Source organism: Lichenostomus cassidix, chromosome 14, assembly GCF_008360975.1.
Source record: "Lichenostomus cassidix isolate B80296 chromosome 14, HeHo_3.0, whole genome shotgun sequence".
Lineage (NCBI taxonomy): Eukaryota > Metazoa > Chordata > Aves > Passeriformes > Meliphagidae > Lichenostomus > Lichenostomus cassidix.
The window spans coordinates 6195074-6215543 of NC_139495.1; the positions used below are offsets into that span (position 1 = coordinate 6195074).

Genomic DNA, 20470 nt, shown 5'->3' on the forward strand with positions numbered 1-20470 from the left:
TGCCTGTAAAGACACATGGAGGAGATTAACATGGAAAGGCTGAACAGCATCTGGTGGTTTCACACAAGGTGCTGAAGGTGATGTTTCTTGCATAACAAATTGCCTGTAAGAAACTGAATGAGGCCCTGAGACTGTTTTTTAAGCATTAAATGAAACAAGTTTAAAACCATGCAGTGTTATCTTTGTCATGTTAAATATGTTTTTTATTATATCTCTGCATGCAGGCATAATTCATTCTTTTCACTTTCACAGACAAAACAACTTTGAACAGACATGCTCTAGAACCACAGTAGAGAAAATAGAAATAGTATTTTAAAAATACTTTATTCAGAAAGATAAAGATTAGGTTTTACTCCCATCTAAATCTTACCTGGCTGTCCTTTTCTTACTTTACAGGGCATGAAGAGCCATAAAAGTTGCCACCTTTCTGAACTTGGAGAAATGCAGAATGGGTGCACAACTTTGTGAAGCACAGAAGGATCAGGGTGCAGGTGGATGCTGTTCCCATCTCTGCTGTAGTGCTGCAGTATAATGAACAGTTCAAAGGTGTCAGAATCTGTGGTGAGATTAAAGGCCAGGAGCAGTACATACAGCTTGTAGAAAAGAGGAAAACCAGATAAAGCTGCTTCCTATCACCTGTTGGATCTGGTACTTTTACAGCCCTTTTTTCTGTACAATTTTAGCTCACAAGAATGATTAAATAATTTATTCTGGATCTGATATCCAAACCTGGAGATCATACAAACAGTCTCTCTGTTTCAGAAGGAGCAGATTCCCCAGCACTGGAGGGCTGGATACCTTTCAGACTGGGCACCCATCGTTACAGAGGTTGGTACTTAAATACTCAGACACCAAGAATTTTCAGTCTTGATCAACACCAAACAGACTCCTTTGTTTGAATCCTTAATCCCACCATTAGGCACAAAAGTCTATTCAAACAATGTGGGTATGGACATTCCACCCTTTGCTGGTTTTAAATTATCTTTATAAATCACACAAATAATTACTGTCTGAGAGAAACCTGACTTACACCAGCCTGGATATAGCAGCTACTCCTCTGCAGGTACCACTTGCACAGCTTTATTCTGTGCTACTCAGCAATTTGTCAAAGATCCTTCCCTAACAATGTATTAAATATCCAAATAAAGAACCAAAACTATCTCACTCCTCTGAGCTCTCATTATCTGATTTATTCTCATATGGGGATTTATTTTGGAAGAGGCAATGCTCCTTGGAGGGCAAGAACAAGATACAGGGTGTGACATGGCTGGATGACACCAGCCTGCACAGACATGGTGGCATTAAGGTATACTTTGCTATTGCTTCATGCCTAGAACGTTCTCTTTGCTAGGTGAGGCTAGTGGGTGACAGCCTTATGTAGCCACCAATCTAACTGCTGACTTGGGTGCAGTCCAGGCACAGGTGCTTTTTCCTATGTTGTTTAGCCCAAATAAAACAAATCCAAATAAAGAAGGAAAGGCAGGACTATTCAGCTGCAATGGGAAGCAGAGTTTACTGCACTGAGATCACTGTCATGGCTGGAATAGATTCACTCTGTGCTGCCCCTCTGAGCCTCTGCTGCACCCCCAGGTCACCACCCTCTCCTCCTGCCACCTATTCCTGTTAGACATGACTGAGCACTGGCCACCAGTGATCCCCTGCCTCTGGAGCCCAGAGGGGCCAGGAGAGGGTGGTGACACTTGGGCACAACATTCTGAGTGTCAGGGGCTGGTGCCACATGGCCCTGGGACCCAGAGCTGCCCCTGAGGCTTTGGCTGAGCTCAGAGCTCCAACTTCTCCCTCCCACAGCACTCCAAGTGCCACAGACAGTCACTGCTGTCAGCTGCCAGGCACAATTCCATCTCTTTATAGCAGCATTTACACATAAATTAATGAAAGATCAGAATATAAAGATGTTCATTTTTGATTAGTTGCCCATTTACAGGGAATTCAGTTAAAACTGTTTAGTTTTATCATCACTAGACAAAATAAGCATGACAGGGTATTTTAGCCTCTGGATTATGTAGATAACACACAGAAATGTCATTTACATTTTCATTCTTTTCACAGAGCAACAAACCCATGCTTGCAAGCAAATTAAAATTCAGAACTTAATTGGATTTTTATATTCTCTTTAAACAGGTAATATTGTTTTTCTTCTTTTTATTATTGTGTCTGAACACTGGATTTCATTTTGCGAGTGTGCCACTGAAGGTGAGAGGCCCTCTGCGCTAAATGGTTCATTTAACACCATTAAAATCTACGTTTCTTCAACACGTTTGAGGATTTAGATTGTCAAATGCCAGCAATTCAGTATTGTTAAACAACAAAAAGGCTACGGAAAATTACTTTCTTGGGTGTATGCATGAACATACTTGTGTGTGTATATATGTGTGTGTATATCCACATAACACATGTACATACATTATTTATCTGCTTGGATGTGCACAAATACACTTAAACACATGTTTATATACATATGTATGTATATCTGTGTATGCAAATGCAGGGAAAATCTTCCAATAATTTATCTCTGCATGCTCACAATTCACTATTTCCCTTTTTTCTTTTTTTCTTTCTGCTTATCATGAGCTTCAGCAGGGTGGCACTGCCTGATCCTGCATTTAAGACCAGATCTCTGATGGTGACCAGTAAAGCCCAGTCTCTGCAAGTGCAGATTGCAAAGCCCAGGTCTCCCATATCCCACCGAGGGGAAAGTGTTATTAAAGGAGACTATGAAATATCTGTGAGAAAAATTCACTAAGGGATTCATATTTTCATTGAAGAAGATACTGAGAATATGACTCTGGCAGGAAACAGCATTTTTAAGGGTGAGCAGAGGGGAAAGTCATCTTGATGAGGTCACCTCCAGGTTATGTGGTCACTGCTTTCTGTGCTGGAGAGGAGCAACACAGTGCCAACAAATCTGCACTTTAGATCTCACAGCACAGTTCTGTTTTGTGGCACTAGAATTGAAGGTTTCACTCCAGACAAGTCCTTTGCTTTCAGGAAAATATCTGAAATAATGAGAATGTTAAGTGATGAGGAGAACATTCCTTGGCCAGCAGTTCTGGCTGCTCCCCTGAGCGCTCTTGGCACAGTGGGAACCAGGGAGGCCATTCCTGCTCTGTCCCCAGGCAACACAGTCCTGCCTTATCACAGGGTGACAAAAGGCTTCTTGCAAATACACATCTTCCCACTCATCTAATGAACCCTTCATGACCCTGAAGAACTCACTGAAGGGGAAGCATGATTCAAAACCCCTCAGTGCTAAACAAACAGGCTCACACTAATCCCAGCCCTTCACCTGCTCAGGTTACCTCTGGTCAGCACGAGTCAAACCTCACAGCCACACCTGAGAACCTCGCACTGCAGCCCTGGGTGGGGTGAGGCAGGAGCAGAAAGGCATTGCTGACTGAGGACCTAATTATAAAGCTGCCAGTACCTCTGGGAAATAACTGACCGCAAATGTCAGCTCGTCAGCAGGGCTGGAGCATTCCTGCTGAAGTAGAAAATTCTCTGCATTAAAACTCTGCACTTCACATTGTATCATTTTCAAGTGCATGGCTTAAAACTGATCATGCCAGACATCTTCCCATATCTTTTTTGTTTTCCCTTCTGAAACCGGTGATGCCAGCTTTAACACCTGCCACGAGCACACAGGTGTGTAAATTAAAAATGTACTTTGCTTCCTCGGGGTTGACCTTCCTCACAGATTATTAGCTGCGCTCACATCTCCCTGAGGCACAACCTCCCCACATTCAGTGAGACAAATTCCTTGCATCATTTGAGGATTTGCCCCTCATTTTATAAGTTTTGTTTATTGCAGATTGCAACATGAGTAAGAGCATGGAATTAATTTTAAAAATTAACCTTTTCCACATACACAGAAATCTAAGTAATAAAGAAGTAAGCAAGGAATAAAAGCAGTTTGGTGCTACTTGTTCTTCAAGGTTTTGTCTGGCTAATTCTCTGCATTCCTTGGGAGTTCAGAATAAAGCAAATGCATCTGTCTAAAGCCATTTATTCCTTATTTCTGCCCAGGGTAAAAAAAAATTATTAAATGAACATATAACAGGAAAACTTGCTCCCACCAGGATATCAAGTCCAGCTTTGTAGTCACAAAAGCTTTGTCTAATTCAAATTACTTTGGCATAACTGTGGAAGTTTGCTCTTCCCTGCTGATTCATCTCAGCTGTGTGGCATTTTTCTCCTCTGATTAGCCCAGAGGTGGACTTGGCCAGCCTCACTCACATGTGGCTCCAGCACAGCTCTGTGCAAGGAGGGACAGAACCATGAACTGCTCTCCCATCCTCCTTGCCAGCCTCCCACTCTGCTGAGACATCCAGAGAACATGGACGTGAAAAAGGCTCAAAGAAAAAATCACAAAGAAAGTAATTTTTCATTTTGAAGGAGTTTTCTAAGCATTTTTCCCCACGCTCCTTTCTTTTTGTTTTTGATTTTAATTAAAAAATGATCTGATTTAGTTACAAGTCAAAGGTCTCTTTAAAGCTCAACCTCCTATGAAGATAAAAAGTAAAACACAGTTGGCAAGATAATTTTTCATTTCTATCTCATGTGTGCTACTTGGAAATCCTCAGCGACAATGCTGATCCAAGTCATGATTAAAACACCAATACCAGTGATAGGTATTGGGGTTCAAAGGCCTGTTGAAATTAAATACAAACTACAGACATACTTCTCTTGCATTTGTACCTTTCCTTGTGCCACTTTTTTAAAAAACAAAGACTTTCTGAGTACACCCAGTATCTGTTTTTCTGGCTGTGGTGTAAGGAGTAAAAGCAGCTCTTTTTATGCTGTGCTAGTGACTGGAGAGAGCTGCAGAGTGCTCAGCATCACCAAGGCACACAATTCTGTTAGAGCAAGGGATACCCATCAGCTTTTGCCTGTTCACTTCAGCTAATTGTATTAATAAGACTAAGTGAAATTCCATTGCTTTCCAAAAGGAAAAGACATTTCTCAGCAACCCTCTGTAGGGCCGGAGGATGGAATTATTTCTGTTTTCCAGGTGACAGGGAGGGCTGGCAAGGGACTTACCCAAAGTCACACCAAAGTCTGTGGCTCTGGCCAGCCCCTCTTTGCCTTGCAGGCTTGGGGCAGCTCCTAACCCCAGTGCACAGGTAAATGTGAGCTCTGCAAGGAGCCAGGAGCTGTCAGCCCTGCAAGGAGCTGCTACTGATCACTAAAACCCAGCTCCCCAAAAGTTCATGGAGGTGCAGAGTTGTGCAGAAGGCAGCTCGTCAACAGAGAGGAGAATTCACTGTGAGACTGCAGAGCTAAAACACTTCCAAATGTCAAGGCAGGATGACAACCCACAGGCAGAGTTGTCTCTGCACAGTTAGGACGTTTTGTGGAGAACACATCCCACGCAGTTTTCCTGGTGGTTTGACTGCAAACACACTCCTCACTGGCACAGCCATGGCATGGCCTGGGCTCCTGAAATGCTTTCCACCCCAGGACCTGGGGCAACCCCTGTGGGGAGGCAGCTGTGGGTGGGTGAGCACCCAGGGCATTATTGCTGCTCACAAATGATGTGTGTTGCAATTCTGGACTCTCTGGCTCTCACACGGCATCTCTTAACCCCTGGGTGCACCTGCTCTGGAATAAACTTTTGCAAAACTCAGACGCATGCATTTTTAAAAAAATATCGTGCTTCTGAAGTGTCACCCAAGCAATATTTGGGGAAAAAAAGCCCACATATTTTCCCGATTTTAGAAAACTCTGTGTTGTTGAAATGGTTTTCTTCTTGAGCATGTAATATTGATGCTTAGGGAAAAAGCAGGAGCAGGAGCAGTGTGCCAAGAAATACAATTTCAAATCATGGGTCATAATCACTAGGAAACAGGAAGCTGGTGCTATCCTCTTCACTAAAAGGAAAAGAGGAAAAACATTCCTTATCTTCTTTACTTTCTTTCACTAGCTAAAAACTAATTTTATTTCATCAAATTATACTTTAAAACAGATGTCAGTGGAGTGACCATAAATATAACTCCTCAGAGACAGGCAGTGGAGTGAGGCTGGTTTAAAAATCACAGAGGGTTTTTTGCATACAAATTCATACAAATTTGCATTCATTCAGCTATGCGACTTTACTGTTTTAAGATTACTGTGGCAAGTTTATGGCTTTCATATTACCCCTAGACAAGTCCAGCATAGGTCAACACAGCTACATATTCCAGAGTTCCCCAAGTATTTTCATACTATGTATTCTATGTATTTTCATACTTCTTCCCTTCCACCCCACAGCCCCCAAACCAGCAAATTCTCCACAATACCCGTAACAATCTCAACACCTTTGGCCCTAAAACCCTCAGCAATATGCTGCAGAGGACACCAATGTTCCTTGCATTTCTAGAAACGTGGCCAGTTACATTAATGAGCCATTAAAATCTGCCACCTGCCCGCTGCTGTTGCAGGGAGCTGGCAGAGGCACGGCGTGCTGTGACTCTGCTCTCGCTCAGAGAGACACCTCCAGACTGAACCCACTTTAAAACTTTCTGCCAGCTGAATGGATTAATTTGTAGCAAGATCTAAAAGTCATGGATTTTCCATGCCTTATCTCCAGTCTAAAATATAAGCTCAATATCTCTAATGCTTCAGAGAGGGGGAATGAAGGCGGAACGTGCCCTGTGTGGGGTTTGTGTGTTCTCCTCCTGCTGATCCTGTTTGCTGTTTCACCACCTCACCTCCCCACACAGCATCTCAGCACCACTGCTGGCAGGGAGATCATCCTGATCAGAGTTTTCAGGTGCATGTTGGTTTTGACATGATGCTGCACACCCCTGGGCAGGCTGGGGTCCATACATCATCCCCTCTGTGCCCCCCAGATGTAGCTCAGCTACTCCTGCTCAGCTCAGACCGAGTTGTGAAGGAAAGGAGAAGGTCACCAGCAGCTTACAGCAAATCTCCTGCTGGTTCTGTGCCAAAGCACTACTGCTTCTCCCCAGAAGTCGTCCAGCTCTCTGCTAGATTTTCCAGCTTATACCTCTTTTCTTAAACTGAATCTTAATAAAGTAGTCATGTACCCACAGTGTTTAGAAACTGAGTGCATTTGCTGTTGGACCAGCTGGAAAAGCCTTGTCAGGAAGCAGTGGATGAGCTCAAAATTAAGCTATGAAACACACAATATCCACATATTAGAATAAAGGAATTGACAGGTAACAATAAACACACTCACAAGTGTTAGCACAATAAATATAGCCTAAAGGGGAAGAAAGACGTTTGGATTTTTTCTGTTCTCTGGACTTCTGAGACATAGCCTTGCTTTGAAAGTGTTGGTTGAGAATTCATTAGGAAACAAGAGCCAGCAATATCAAAATTTCTCCTCTTCTTGAAAACCCAGTCACAAGTACAGCATGATTTTAAGGCACAGGAGATTTTGATTTTTCCAGTAATTCTGCTATCTAGTTGAGTTGCTTTAATTAGCTATCAGCAGCACTTAATTTATTTCTAGTGTATTGTTGCCAGCTTTTTACATATCTCTCCCAACCTGTGAAAAAAATCACAAAAATAGACCTACAAAAATTAATCTTCCTGTTCCCTGTGCAGAGGTATTAAAATGGTAATTGCATTCTTTATACCTCTAAAACCTGGTTCTACTTCTAAGATACTTATCTGAAAGCCCAATGAAATTGTGTGATAGCAATTGTTGATGCTACTTACACATTACTGGAGGTTATTGAGATCTGATAGTAATCATGATATTGTAAAATCTTCACAGTGAGGCCATAGTTCATCAGTGCCTTTGATTTTTATGCTGAAGGGTGATTGCCTGGACAAATAAACTCCCTTTATTAATTCTTAGCATCATATTACCTTTATTTACTATAGCACAAGAAAAAAATCTTGTAATTTCAAAGGCACTATACTCAGCTGGTAACACAGCAATTCCTTGAAACCCCAGACCTCAAACACAGACTGCTTCCCCATGAGCATGTAGATCGTGTGGTCACATCCTACTTTTCTCCTTAATGGAATTCCCTTCCCATAGCAATCCCTTCTGCTCCAAAGCCCACAAACTGCTCTGATGTGGTTGCAGTTGGTTGCTCACCCCTTGGAAAGATCAGACCCACATCAGACTCTGATTTCAGCCTCCCCTCATTGCTGGGATGGGTCACCTTCACACACCCAACACTCCTCTAACAGGAAGGGTGGTAGGGTTTTTCCCTTTGATATCAAGTTATCTCAAGATTTTTTTCCCATGGACCCATGCCTAGAAAAGCTAAGCAAGAATTATCAACAGCTTAGCTGAAAGCACCTTCCTTAGTTGTGACCCAGACAGGCTCTTCAACATACAGAGATTTTTTGGAAATTCAGTATTTTTTACTTCAGAGAAAGTGGTATCAAAAAAATAAAGAAGTGAACAGGTTATACTCTTAAAAACTCCTCTAATATTTGGATTTATTTCAGTATTGTTTGGCAACTTCTCACAATAAGCGGTTTCAAATGCCCTAAAGTAATTGCAAAAGAAGCCCTATTAAGGGACTCTGATGATGGAAAGTATTAAAATTGAATATACAGTTTGCTCTGATGAATCTCCCTACCTCATTTTTGCAGCAAATAACATAGTTCCACGCTGTTTTTTCCTTTCACCAGAAGTGTGAATGATAGTCCTATAAATTCATCCTTAATGTCAATTAAATTGAATAAACATTGTGTGAGTGAATTAGGAAGAGATACAAAACAATTCAATACCAGGGTTAGTTATGGAGAAGACTTTTTAATGAACATAAATTGACGTAATTAAAACAAATTTGCTTTTACGTTCCTCAAGTAGATGCCCTGCAAAACAAACACTGGGCCAAAGCTACTATCTTTCCTCAGATTAAATGGGAGCTTCCTGCTCTCTGGGATTTCAGAGATTTCCAAGGCTGGAAGATGCAGCCTACTTTGTTAAAGCAATGCTATGGAGAAGATAAAAATTCAGCTTTTTGTTAAATTTAGTTTGTCTCTCTAGCATCACCTTCTTTTGAGAGAAGGAAACGAGTAAATACAAAAGCCTTTCACCATTATTCTTTATAGGCTGGCAGTAAGCACTCGGTCGCTCCTCTGAATTCTCGTTTTTGCAAGTTGTGATACACTCAAATGTCAAGACCACATTTAAAATCAACATGCAAGGTGAGAAAAGCATTTTTACTGTTACAAAATCTCCCTCTCCCTCTTTCTTTGTGTCCCTGGAATAACAGCAACAGCCTCATCATCACTTTTGTCTGTGTAAGGACAGGAGGGATGAGTCATGTGGACCAATGTCCTGTCTGACAGCACACCATGCTTTTCCTCACCTTCTCTTGGGCTTCTCCACATTCCCAAGCTGAAGCCCCATTGTCTTTGTCAGGCACATTCTCCAAATCAGCTTCCATTGCAGGAGTTCTCCTTCACATGGCAAAATTATTCTGGCTGGAAAATAAAAAAAGGATTTTTTTTTTGTGTGTGCAACAACACGCTGCAATCATTGACAATTAGTGCCTTTGGCATCCCCTCTACAGAGAGAGGAATTTCACTCTCTGGATAAATAGAGAGCTTAGGTTTCCAGGGCTGTCAGCCCTTAACAAACAATAAATGCATGCACCAGTGTAGAAGGGGATATAAATCAGAACAGCAACTTGAAGGCTCTTTCTTAATAACACAATGCATGTTTATCTCCAAGAAAAGAAGGCGCAGCAGCTAGCAAACACCACGAAATTCCCACACACCATGGCATTGTCTATGGCTCTCAGAAAGGTAAAACATGCTTGAATGGATGTTGGTGTTCTCAACGCCAGAGACCTGCATGCTTAGAGAAAGGCAATCACAGCACACTAGTTCTCCTGAGGCACTACAAACTATTGTTCCTGATAATTGCAAGCGTAAGATTTAAAAACCTTTTCATTGCCTTGATGAGTTGGTTTGCAAACTGGCAGCATACCAGCCACTGGCTCAGGCTGTGTGACACCATATGCACAGTCCTTAAATCCCAAAACACATCTCTCCACCCTTAGAGGATGATGGCTTTGATAAAGGCATATAGCTGGGAAGCATGATTCCACGATTTACAGAATGCTTTTAGGGTGAGGCAGTTCTGGTCCTTTCAGGGAATAAATTTTTCCCTTTTTTCCCCCCTCCCCCTTCTCTCCTCTGATTTTTCAAGGTTATTATCTCAATGCTTTTTGCTTGGTACCAATTCCTCTGAACTTGAGTTCACAATGACTCACAGCAGGGAGGCACAGAGAGCTACCACCAGAAGCTTTCTCCCCGGAGGAGCTTCACAATGCTGCCTATTATTTAGCAGCTTGAAATGCTGACTTAATGGCACACATCCCTTAAACATCCCTTTCTCTCATTCGTTCACCCCAGGGACCCCAGCCATGGAGATGGATCTCCACTCTCCCTATCCCACCCTGCCCACTGGAGAGGTGTAGAAAGTGTGAGGAGCTGCCAATCTCCAGGCTGCAGCTGTGGCTCCCAGCACTGGTGTTTGGAGGGTTGAACTGGTGACCTCCAAGCCTCAGTTCAGCTGTGTGCTCACCCACCAGTGAAAGCCCTTAGAAAAAAAACAGCCCATCTTAGCAAGGTGTGAAATCTGGGGACATTTTGCTTGGTCATCCTCATCCCACAACCCCCAAATTCAGAGGTGCAATGGAGTGGAGAAGGCACTACAGAGGCTGTGGCTGCGCTGCAGTGTGGGTTTAAATCTTCTCTTCTGAAGCTTGGTAGAAGGAGCTCCTTATAGAACACACCCTCCTCAGCAGAAGATCCCTCCCATTGCAGTTGAAGGTCAGCCATCTCTCCTTGCACTCCCACTCAGAAGAGCACAGATACTGAGGATAGACAACCATTAAATACTGGAAGGAAATCAACTCCCCCAGTCTCATTAGTGGTGACAAGAGTACAGACCATCCTGCCTCCTTGTTGGCTGTACCCCTGCAAGCTTGAAGACAAGAGACAGGGCCATTCCATGGGAGTGGTCAGTCCTCAAACTAACCCACAACTCATTTAAATCTATCTATTATTCCTTCTAAATTTCTCTCTCCCAAAACCCACGGCAGGTGAAATCCAATACCGTGCACTGACTCACAAATAGCTGTTCATTTCAAGAAATCTTTCACCTGAATCGTTTGTTAGAAGCTTCTAAGGAAAACACTGGGTAATAGAAAGTGCAGGTGAAATGACAAGTTGAACTGATTGCACACAATAAACAAAGCACCTGGGGCTTCAGTGTGCCACAGCTTTGTTTGGATGAACAGGATAATGATGAAAGCCTAGCAGTGGTTCAAGATTACAGGCTACTACTCAGTTCTTCTATTAAATTCACCATGTCATGGTGAGCCTTGACTTCCAGCTTCTTTTTCCCTTGACACATTTGCTTCTGTGTTATTCATTTGCAAGAGAAGGACCTCAGAAGGTCTGTCTTCTTGCATAGATTCTCTGTCTCTGTTCTGGCCATAGCAGCATAAGATGATGTCTAGTAATCATCTTAACATGTATACCACTATTAGTAATAGCAATTAAAATATAAATAATTTTGCATTTTATAATCTTGAGGCCCATATAACACTTTGTTGCATTTCAGGCATTAGTCACAATAAGTCCAAGATCATAATGGTGACATTCAACCCCTGTGATGACTACACACAGGGTGCTGGTTGACTGCTTACAGCAAAAATTGTTGTTTACAAGGTACTGTAGAGATGGCAGCACTGCACTATTAAAAACATATTAAATTAATTGAATTCAAACAACCAGCCCCAAGAACAGAAAGGAGAACAGTATGGAGCTGCTTTTACAGTCAGCATTTAAAGACAAATCCTGCTCATGAAGTGCAGCACACACAGATGGGGCAGGTCCTGCTCTGGCTTCCTCTGTAACCTTTATTGGAGGAGACAAGTAGAAGTGTAGAAAACAGGGACTTTTCCCCTTCTATTCCTACCCACTTTAGCAATCTAAGAATAGCACAGATTAGTTTCACCACTTTCCAGGCTGGATTGATCCCCACAGAAATGAGTGCCTGCAGAATGTGTCAGTTGGAAATGCATCTTTCCAGACTGACAGAGGAAAGGTGAGCTATGTCCATGAACACCACACATCCAGGAGCTCTGAGACAAGTGAGGGCTCAGGGCATATGAATGAAACCCAAGAAGGGTGCAGCAGTTTGGCAAAACTCCAAGTCAAAACTACATCATACTAAAAAAATCCATCCAAAAATACCCAACTGCCCAGTGAAAGTCAAGCTCTTATGGTGGAACTTTCTCCTTCATGCCACAGATTATCTTTGCCATCAGTATGATAGAATCACATGACAGTATGAAATGAAGCTTTCTGCAAAACAACAGAAATTTCAAGCCTGGCTGCATGGCAGAGTTGAGGAACACGTGCCCTGGCACAGCACTACCAGCAGTCTATTGGCAACAGGCAGCTGGATTAGGCATAAACCAAATTAACAGAGGGTGGAGAAAGAATATACTGCCTTCCCCCAGGACATGTTTGAAAGGCTTCAGAGCAAAAGGGATGATCACAGCCAGCTCCAAACTGTGCCCTGTCCTGGGCCAGATGCAGGGATATCCCCCAGTCCCTTCAGATCTCCCAGGCACTGCTCCAGCATCCCATCCTGCTGCTGTGCAGAAGGAGAAAGGTTCATTAGGAATTTCTGCCTTCCCTCTGTCAGACTCTTCTTGAAACTACTACAGCCCTGAGCTGGCCTGACACTGCTCACGTCTCTTCTGCTCAGCATAATCCCTCAGCTAATTGCTGTATGGGAGAGGCACCTCTTCCCAGGCATGAGGCAGTGCTTGGAACATGAATATTTCATAAATGAATACAGACTTTTCAAAAATTATTAACACATTTTTGCAATCCATGTTTAAGGATTGCTGTAAATAAGGCAGAGCTGTGCTTTCAGGGTCTCGCTTTCCACTCTCAGACTGATCCTGACAGTATTTAAAACATGCAACTACAGGCTTATTATGCAGTATTAATACAACAGATCTCAAGGATATTTATCGACTGCTGCTGCTAAGAAGAATTTTGAAATGGTTCCTTGACTCCCATTAGATTCTACACTAAGGTAACATTTCCTGGGAGTTTATTTGTGTTTCAGAGAAGAACACACTGACCATGTTCACTCTTTCCAATATTTCTTCCAGACACAAGGGATTATTTACCCACGCTTGCATGCAAATATCTCATCTAATTCATTTTGTTCTTTTAAAATGTTGGTTAAATAAAGCTTTTCAGGGAAACAGAGTCTGTTTCAATTTATCTTAGTTGAAACTAGGACTATAAATCTCTTCAGTTTCCTTTATTGATCTTAGACAAAATTACAAATATAAATTACAGCTGCTGCAAATTAAATGTTCTAATGACTGTGTTTGAAAGCAAATGCAATGGCGTCAATAACACATTAAATAAGACAGTGTGAGAATAACATAAAGATACCATTCCCCGGTGAAAGCAAAAGGATTTCTGTGGAAACTCACAGCCAGGGGCTCCCTTCTCTCACAACCGTGTTCCCCTATCTCTGATTAATTTATAAAATTAGCTACACCAAATCCACAGGACTTGCAGATGGTTTGATGCTCCAGAAAACTCATCAATTGGTTTGATAGACACCATTGTTTCAGAGCCAACAGCCATGAAGAGGGTTGTTCCTGGAAGTCTTTCTTATATTAAAATGGCAGAGTTTGGCTCAAATTGTATTGAGTCCCAGAAAGTTTGTACACTGGACCAAGACAAGAATCAAATACTGGCATGTGATGCTGAACCACTGCATTCAGCGAGGCAACACATATTCTATACAGCCCATGCTGCAGCAGATGTATTTATCTCCAGCTCAGCTGTCCCACCAGTTCCCTTCACTCTTTATCTCACTGGTCACAAGGTCATGCTTTACAAGGGCAAAGATCAAGTGATGCTGCTTCAGGTACAATACATTTCTCGTGAAGAAGCTTCTATTTCACAAAGCAGCATAATCATCAGTTTTCTACACCACTGACATTTAGACCCTTAAGCACAAAGGTATCTGTTTACCAGGTCATGAAATTGCAAGTATAATATCAGTGGCTGTGCTGCGCTTGATAAAACTGTAAAACATTTCATTTTGCTGCCTAGTGAGCTTTCAAAAACCCCGACACTGGAGAGGAGACAACATTCTTGTTACCATCAAAGTATTTCAAAACACCTACTTTTCTGTGATCTGTGGACATGCATTATTCCTTCACTCCATTGCTGCCACTCCTTTCTGGTACAGACAGCACTGCAAATATCCAAGAAAACTGATTCCTTTTATGCTTTCTTAAGTTTTATGTGATCACAAAGCCTCTATGAATAAGTATAACTGAGTAGTCAAGGTAGTAACATCCTTACAAATTTTGTGAAATAGGCACCTTGGTAACTAGGCGAATGAGCTCTCCATTTATCCAGAGATAAATGCAGGACACGGGCTCTGGAAATCCTGTTGTCTTTGCAGCTCACAGAGCTAATTGCTTCTACACAGAATTCAGCTGCCTTGATAGACACCATTGATTCAGGGCCTCGCAGCCATTAAAAGTGTTGCCACTGAAAATCCTGCTTGTAAATGTCCCATAAACGGCTGAACTGCATTGACTGTGAAACCACAAAGACTTTGCACTCTGGACCAAGCAGGAATTCAATGCTGGCATGAAGTGCTGATCAGAAGGGCAGGTCTGACAGACCCTTCCAGCCTGGGAGCTGTTCCATAGGTGGAACTTTTCGTCTGTGCTTACAACAGGCAATAGACCCCTGATGATTTTGTCTTCCCTCATCATGTAACCTAACAAACAAAAACTAGCTGGAGCAGCAGTCTTTGTCTATTGCTTGTTCCCTGGTGTCAGCCAAGCTGCTGCTGGAAGGAAGCCTCCAGAGATACCTGAAATCACTGGTATCTCTGTGTTTGCAGAGGAAGAAGATGGATTTATTTTTTTCTTTTCTTAAGATAAAATCATTCAGAGAATCTTTCCAAATCCTTACAGTGATTAGGTACCACCTTCTGTTTAATGGTGAAATTAGTGGACATCTCAGTCATGTTCTAAACTTCTTGTCTTGGCTGGTAGACCTGCATCTCCAAGAGGGAAGCACAGGGGCTCCTCTGGAGGGCATGGATGGCCTTTGACCTAAGGGGAGCATTTATGTAAACTAGCCTTCTCCATTCCTTTCTGTCCTTTGATGAATATCAATTTGTGGAATTTCATTCATTATTTACTTTAACCTTTAGCTACGCTTGATATTTTCTTATACCAAAACTTGACACTTCATAAAGAAGAATTCAAGAAAACATTAGCCAGCAAGTTAAACATCCACAAGAAAGGCAGATCTCATCGTGAAGTGATCAAAATAATCACCTTGCTGACAGCCTGGAAAGATCTTCCCTACTTCAACCTCAAGCTGCCCAAAGCAGTATTTTCTTCTGCCTTGACATTGCTGTTTATGCTGATTCCCTCTCAAAATCCTCAGTCTTTTGGGTAACAGTGCTGTACACACCTGCCTTGGGGGAGATTTTTCTCCTCTCCATTAACATTAGTGAGCCCAAGCTACCCTGCACATATGCATTCATGCATGTACATAGTTCAGTAAGTATCTTCCACAGGAATATTCTGCAAAAATCATTTGCTGGATGCAAAAGTTCAGCTGAGAGAATTATCAACACCCAGCGGTAAATGCTGTAATCTCAGTGTTAAATGGCAAGGAGGCAATTACAAAGATCAGGTTAAATACCTTTCACAATGCCTACAAGCTACAGGGCTTGAAATGTTTGCCCTTTGATTTGTAACTCAGTAACACAGGGTTTGGGTACTAAAACAGAGTGAAAAGAACTGATCTCTTACCTGAGATCCCTGCCCCTCACCTCCTGTTATTTGCAGAAGGTAAAAGCACATCCTTTTTGTTCAAGACTCTTGTGGAGTTTTGCCCACAAAAGAAACATAGAAATGTCTTTAATTATGTTTAAATATTTCAGAGAGGTGACCAGACTTTGGAAGTTTAATTACCTTAAGCCATGAGAGGGCAGAGAATTGAGGGCAGCGACTAAGAGAATGAAAAGGAGAAAAATGAACTTTTTTCCAGGACAACGGAATGTTACTATTTATGAACCTGCAAGAGAATTAGAGCTGAAATAATTGGACAGAAAAAGAGATTTTAATTAATGATGGTAATCCTTACGAAAGGAACCAGATTGCCAGCCCTGGAAACTGCCAGTTCATTTTATCCACAATGCCCATACAATCTCAGTGAGACTATTTCAAAGATCCTCAGCACAGGACATTATCCTGAGCTGAGAAGTTCAGTGTCTGATTGCTCATACATCTTGTCTTTTGCTGCAGATGAACATTGCAACGTGAAGAGTTGTTCACTAAATCAGTCCCATGATACAAGCAGATCCTTTGACATGGACCAATTGATCTCTAATGGCTTGAATCAGATTATAGCAGTGACCAAGAATCACAAAACCCACTGAAATAAATGTAAAGTCACTTAGGCTCAAATGACTGCTGCATCAGGGTCTCAACCTGAGGAATTCACAGCAAATTGATCACCAGTTTCCTCCAATACCTAAGTAACCCTTAAAACAAAAAAAACCCAAAAAAAACCCCAAACCAGTAAACCACAGCAACAATGACTAAAGGAAGAAAAAAAGGAAGCTTTCATTCAGGTCATGCCATTTTGGTTAACTGCTGATCATTCTCTTTAGATACATCAGTCCTTTCATCCTAGTCCTTATGAGTGTCATAGCTGTGGCAGACAGGAGACATCACATTTTGCAAAAAGCAGCAGCAGCAGAATTTGTTTCCAGGTTGGAAGGTGAGGAGGAAGGTTGGGTTTTTTAGTAGTTGTTAATAAAATCCTGGATTAATAAAACATTAGCAGAAGCCTTTCACCATCCTTTGCATCCTGTTCTCCATGCTTATGCAGTTGGATGGAGAATTCCACTCCCAGAAGTGCTGAGCAGACTAACAGATTTGGGGTACAAGTTCCCTGATGGAAGAACAACTATCCTGGCTTGTCCCAGAAAATTTGATTTCTAGTCCCCATTGGCTTAGCAACACAGGTGCCTTGAGCTAAACACCTTGTTGTGGTTCTCATAGCATCCTGTGGCAAAGCAAGCAATGATTTTCCCTACTTGAGCCTAATATGAAATAGATTAAGTCACATGTATCAAATTCACTTTAACATGAGTATTTCTATTACCTGGGTCAGAGAGTCTGTGCAGTCGCTCTTCAAAACCCACTGTTATTAATTCAGCAATTACAGCTTTATGGTGGCAGGAAATCCTCGGTGTTTGAGCTGGGGCTGGAAAGCTGTAATTCCGAATGGGACATGACATGAATTACTGGATTGCTGTAATTTTTCAGCTTTTCATGCACTTTCGCTGCATATATTAAAAATACAGCAAGTAATTCACTTTTAATTATGCAAATTCAAAGACAGTAAGACAAGAGATGGATGAGTTTTTAAATGCCTGCTCTGCCTGGCCACCTGGGGTTAGCACAGAAAATCCACCAGCTAATCAGGTAACCTGGCCCATCACTTTCCTGCTTGCCTGGGTGTACAAAAAATTACCTCATTTTAGTATTCTGCACCATCACAGGAGCACAGAGCACAGGAAAGAAATTGCCAAGCAGAGGGAAATCTGGGTGAAGGCAAACCTCAACCTGCCTTCCCCCTTTCCTTAGGTGTTTAAGGACAGCAGGTACACAGCTACCCTCACATCTGACATCCCATAAAACCTCAGAGGCTTTCGGGTTTTCAGCATGCTTTCCAATTTGACCATTATCATCCTCAGCCACCCTTTCTCAATGAAAGGAAAAATTTGCCCAATACAGATGTTAAAAATAACTTTTAACTAGAATATGCAACCCAGGACCATAGCAAGCATCAGTTTCCATGATCTGCAGCTCTACCTTTGGCTTCTTTTCTGTTTCTTAGCAAAATTGACGACTGCAACCAGCTTTTAAATGCATGAGTCCATACAGGGGTCTGTGAGTCTCTTACACTGGTCTCAAAGATGTTGTTAAATTGTAAGATAGCAAGTGCAAGTAATGATGGCTTGTTAAAAGTCTAGTAGCTGTATCTAATAGCTAAAATGTTCAGTGTGGTAATTACAGAGGCGAGAGACTGCTGAACATGTGTAAAAAAGGAAATAATTGGAGTAGCAGTAATGCAAAGGCTTCTCCAAGCCTAGAGCAATTGTTATTTTGCCCTCCTACTGATGTGCTACTTATCGAGGATACAGTGGTTAGAAACTAGCTCTCTTTAATGAATGCTAAGTTCAGGTGTTTTCCATCCAGAAACCCCAAGGCTTCACATCCAGCATATCCACAGTGTAGGATGCAGAGGTAAAATTCCTCAAGCACCTTATTGCCTTGCCCTGAAAGATTACATCTCCCTCTTTTCCCTGGAAGCCTGGGAGAACTTTCATTAGCAATGCAAATCTCCAGCAACCTACTGAAAAGAGGGTGCAGAAGGAGGTGCTCACAAGACACTGCTGTGCTGAGTTATTCACATTAATATTTACAAACCAGGTGGAAACTTTTAATTTTCTCTAATCTCTTCATCCTGCTTTCCCCACCCAGAGATCTCATTGCTAGTTTCAGCCTTGCTTCTTTAAAGGTGATTTCTTGCAGCTTCCTCAGCAGCCATTCCATGCGCTGAATTCTTCCAGTACTTGCCTGGGTGCCTATTACAGAGTTTCAAAAGCAGAAATCTTCCTGAGGGGGAGTGGGTGGTTCAAGTGTTTTTTTTCTGTCATGTCCTTGGCATTTCTATTACAAACCTCACTCAGATATGGTATCTGCCCCACAGCACTGGAATTCAGCTTTATTCTCAAGCTTTTTGAAAGTCATCACTCCATGTTGGCATACCTGCTGATCACAGCCTTTATGAACCCAAGCAGAACTGAGCATTACCTTCCCCTTACAGCTTCTGTAGAAACCTTAGTCATGCATTAGTCATTTGCGGTCTCAGCCACTGCTACTACTTTTAAAATCGTGTTAAATTCCTGCTCTTCACAGGGTGAGCCACAGAATTAGCTCACTTACCTGTTTATCTGCTTCACTTTGACAAAGCTGTGTTTTGTTGGGTAGGGGAAAGTCACCATTCCAGTGACTTACCAACACCAGCCTGTTCCCTAAGGGCAAAGCCATGGGGGGACTTCTGCCTTGCTCTCATCTGGGAACACTTCTGGCTAATGTGGCACAACATCTGAACACTCTGTGCCTTTATGAACTCACCATCAAAGTAGTTTCAGTCCAGAGAGCTAAAGATCTGAAACTTTGTCTTCCCACTGCAGTGGGAAAAGCAGCTTTTGCTCACTGTGAACAGAACTTGAACTCCTCTGCTTCCCAGTCCTGCCCTAGGGAAACCTGATTCTTATTTCTAATCAGGAGGAAATGAAGACCACAAAACGAGTTGATGACAGTGTCATTAAGAATTTATTTTAAACTACAGAACAAAGCTCAAACAATATCTTGGCTTGATGGAGATTAAAGACTTGTGTGGATTCTCCCATTCTTGTCTGATCTCACCATTATGTAGCAATGGTTCTCATGACTCTTAAAATTAATTCTGCAATACACGTCTGCTGCCAGTTCTACCAACCAAAGATCAGCCTGGAATGAGAATTAGTTTAACCCCACTTACTTTCTTAATGTCAGTGGTATCATGGAGATCACTTATAAACTTGCATGTTAAGTAAAGCAGTTAATTGTGCTGCTGTACCAGGTTTAAACATAAAAGGCAGAATTAACAACAGGTTTAAAGAAAAGGCTTAGAAAGGAGTTCTGAATGCAGAAAAAGGGTTAGTGTGAGGTAATGTCAGATTGTAAATAGAAAGCATGGCTAATATTTGGTTAAAAGATAAGATTGAAAGTGTTTGCTATTGATCTGAATGACTTATACCTCTGATAGACAGAAAATAAACATTTTGATGAAAAGAATGACAGAAACACCATGGCTGACCCTTTGTGTAAAGTATGGTTCTCCTGAGCAAATATGGCTATCAGACTAGAAATATCCATTTCTGTGCTTGTCCCAAAGGAATTCTCATAGAGTTCAAAGAGACCAAACAGATCTTCAGGACACATTTAATCTCCTACAGAGCAGAATTACCTGGGAGCCTGGCTCCAGAGTGGGTATCTGCATCCAAACACTCAGCTGAGTAATGTAGGATGGCCCCACATAGCTGGACACTGCCTGCCTATGGAGCCAGGCTTGGAGTGAAACAGGAAGATCCAGGTCAACAGAAGTATGTGGGAATTTATGGTACAATGAGGCATACAGGAATTTTGGAGAGGGTGGAGGGGTCTACTGTTTGTTTCTGGGGAGAAAACAACAACAAAACACACCAAAAAAACCCCAAACAAGCAACAAAAACAAAGGGAAAAACATTGAGAACCTATTTTCATTTTTAGGCACCTGAATACCTTTCCTTAATGCCTGCTCAGAGCAAGCAGGAGTGTGGGTT

At 42.0% G+C, this 20470-nt stretch overlaps 1 long non-coding RNA gene across 2 annotated transcripts; it reads right to left on the reverse strand.

The window, feature by feature from the left end:
* Positions 1-373: 373 nt before the first annotated feature.
* LOC146430724 (uncharacterized) lies at positions 374-19178 on the reverse strand. 2 transcript variants are annotated; one of them, XR_014855236.1, is made up of 4 exons: positions 19047-19178; positions 17197-17306; positions 9303-9417; positions 374-521 (listed from the first exon to the last, which is right to left on the reverse strand). It is a non-coding gene; the product is annotated as an uncharacterized LOC146430724 (long non-coding RNA). The 2 variants fall into 2 exon arrangements; XR_014855237.1 differs by lacking the exons at positions 17197-17306; positions 19047-19178 and adding an exon at positions 14178-14261.
* Positions 19179-20470: the final 1292 nt, after the last annotated feature.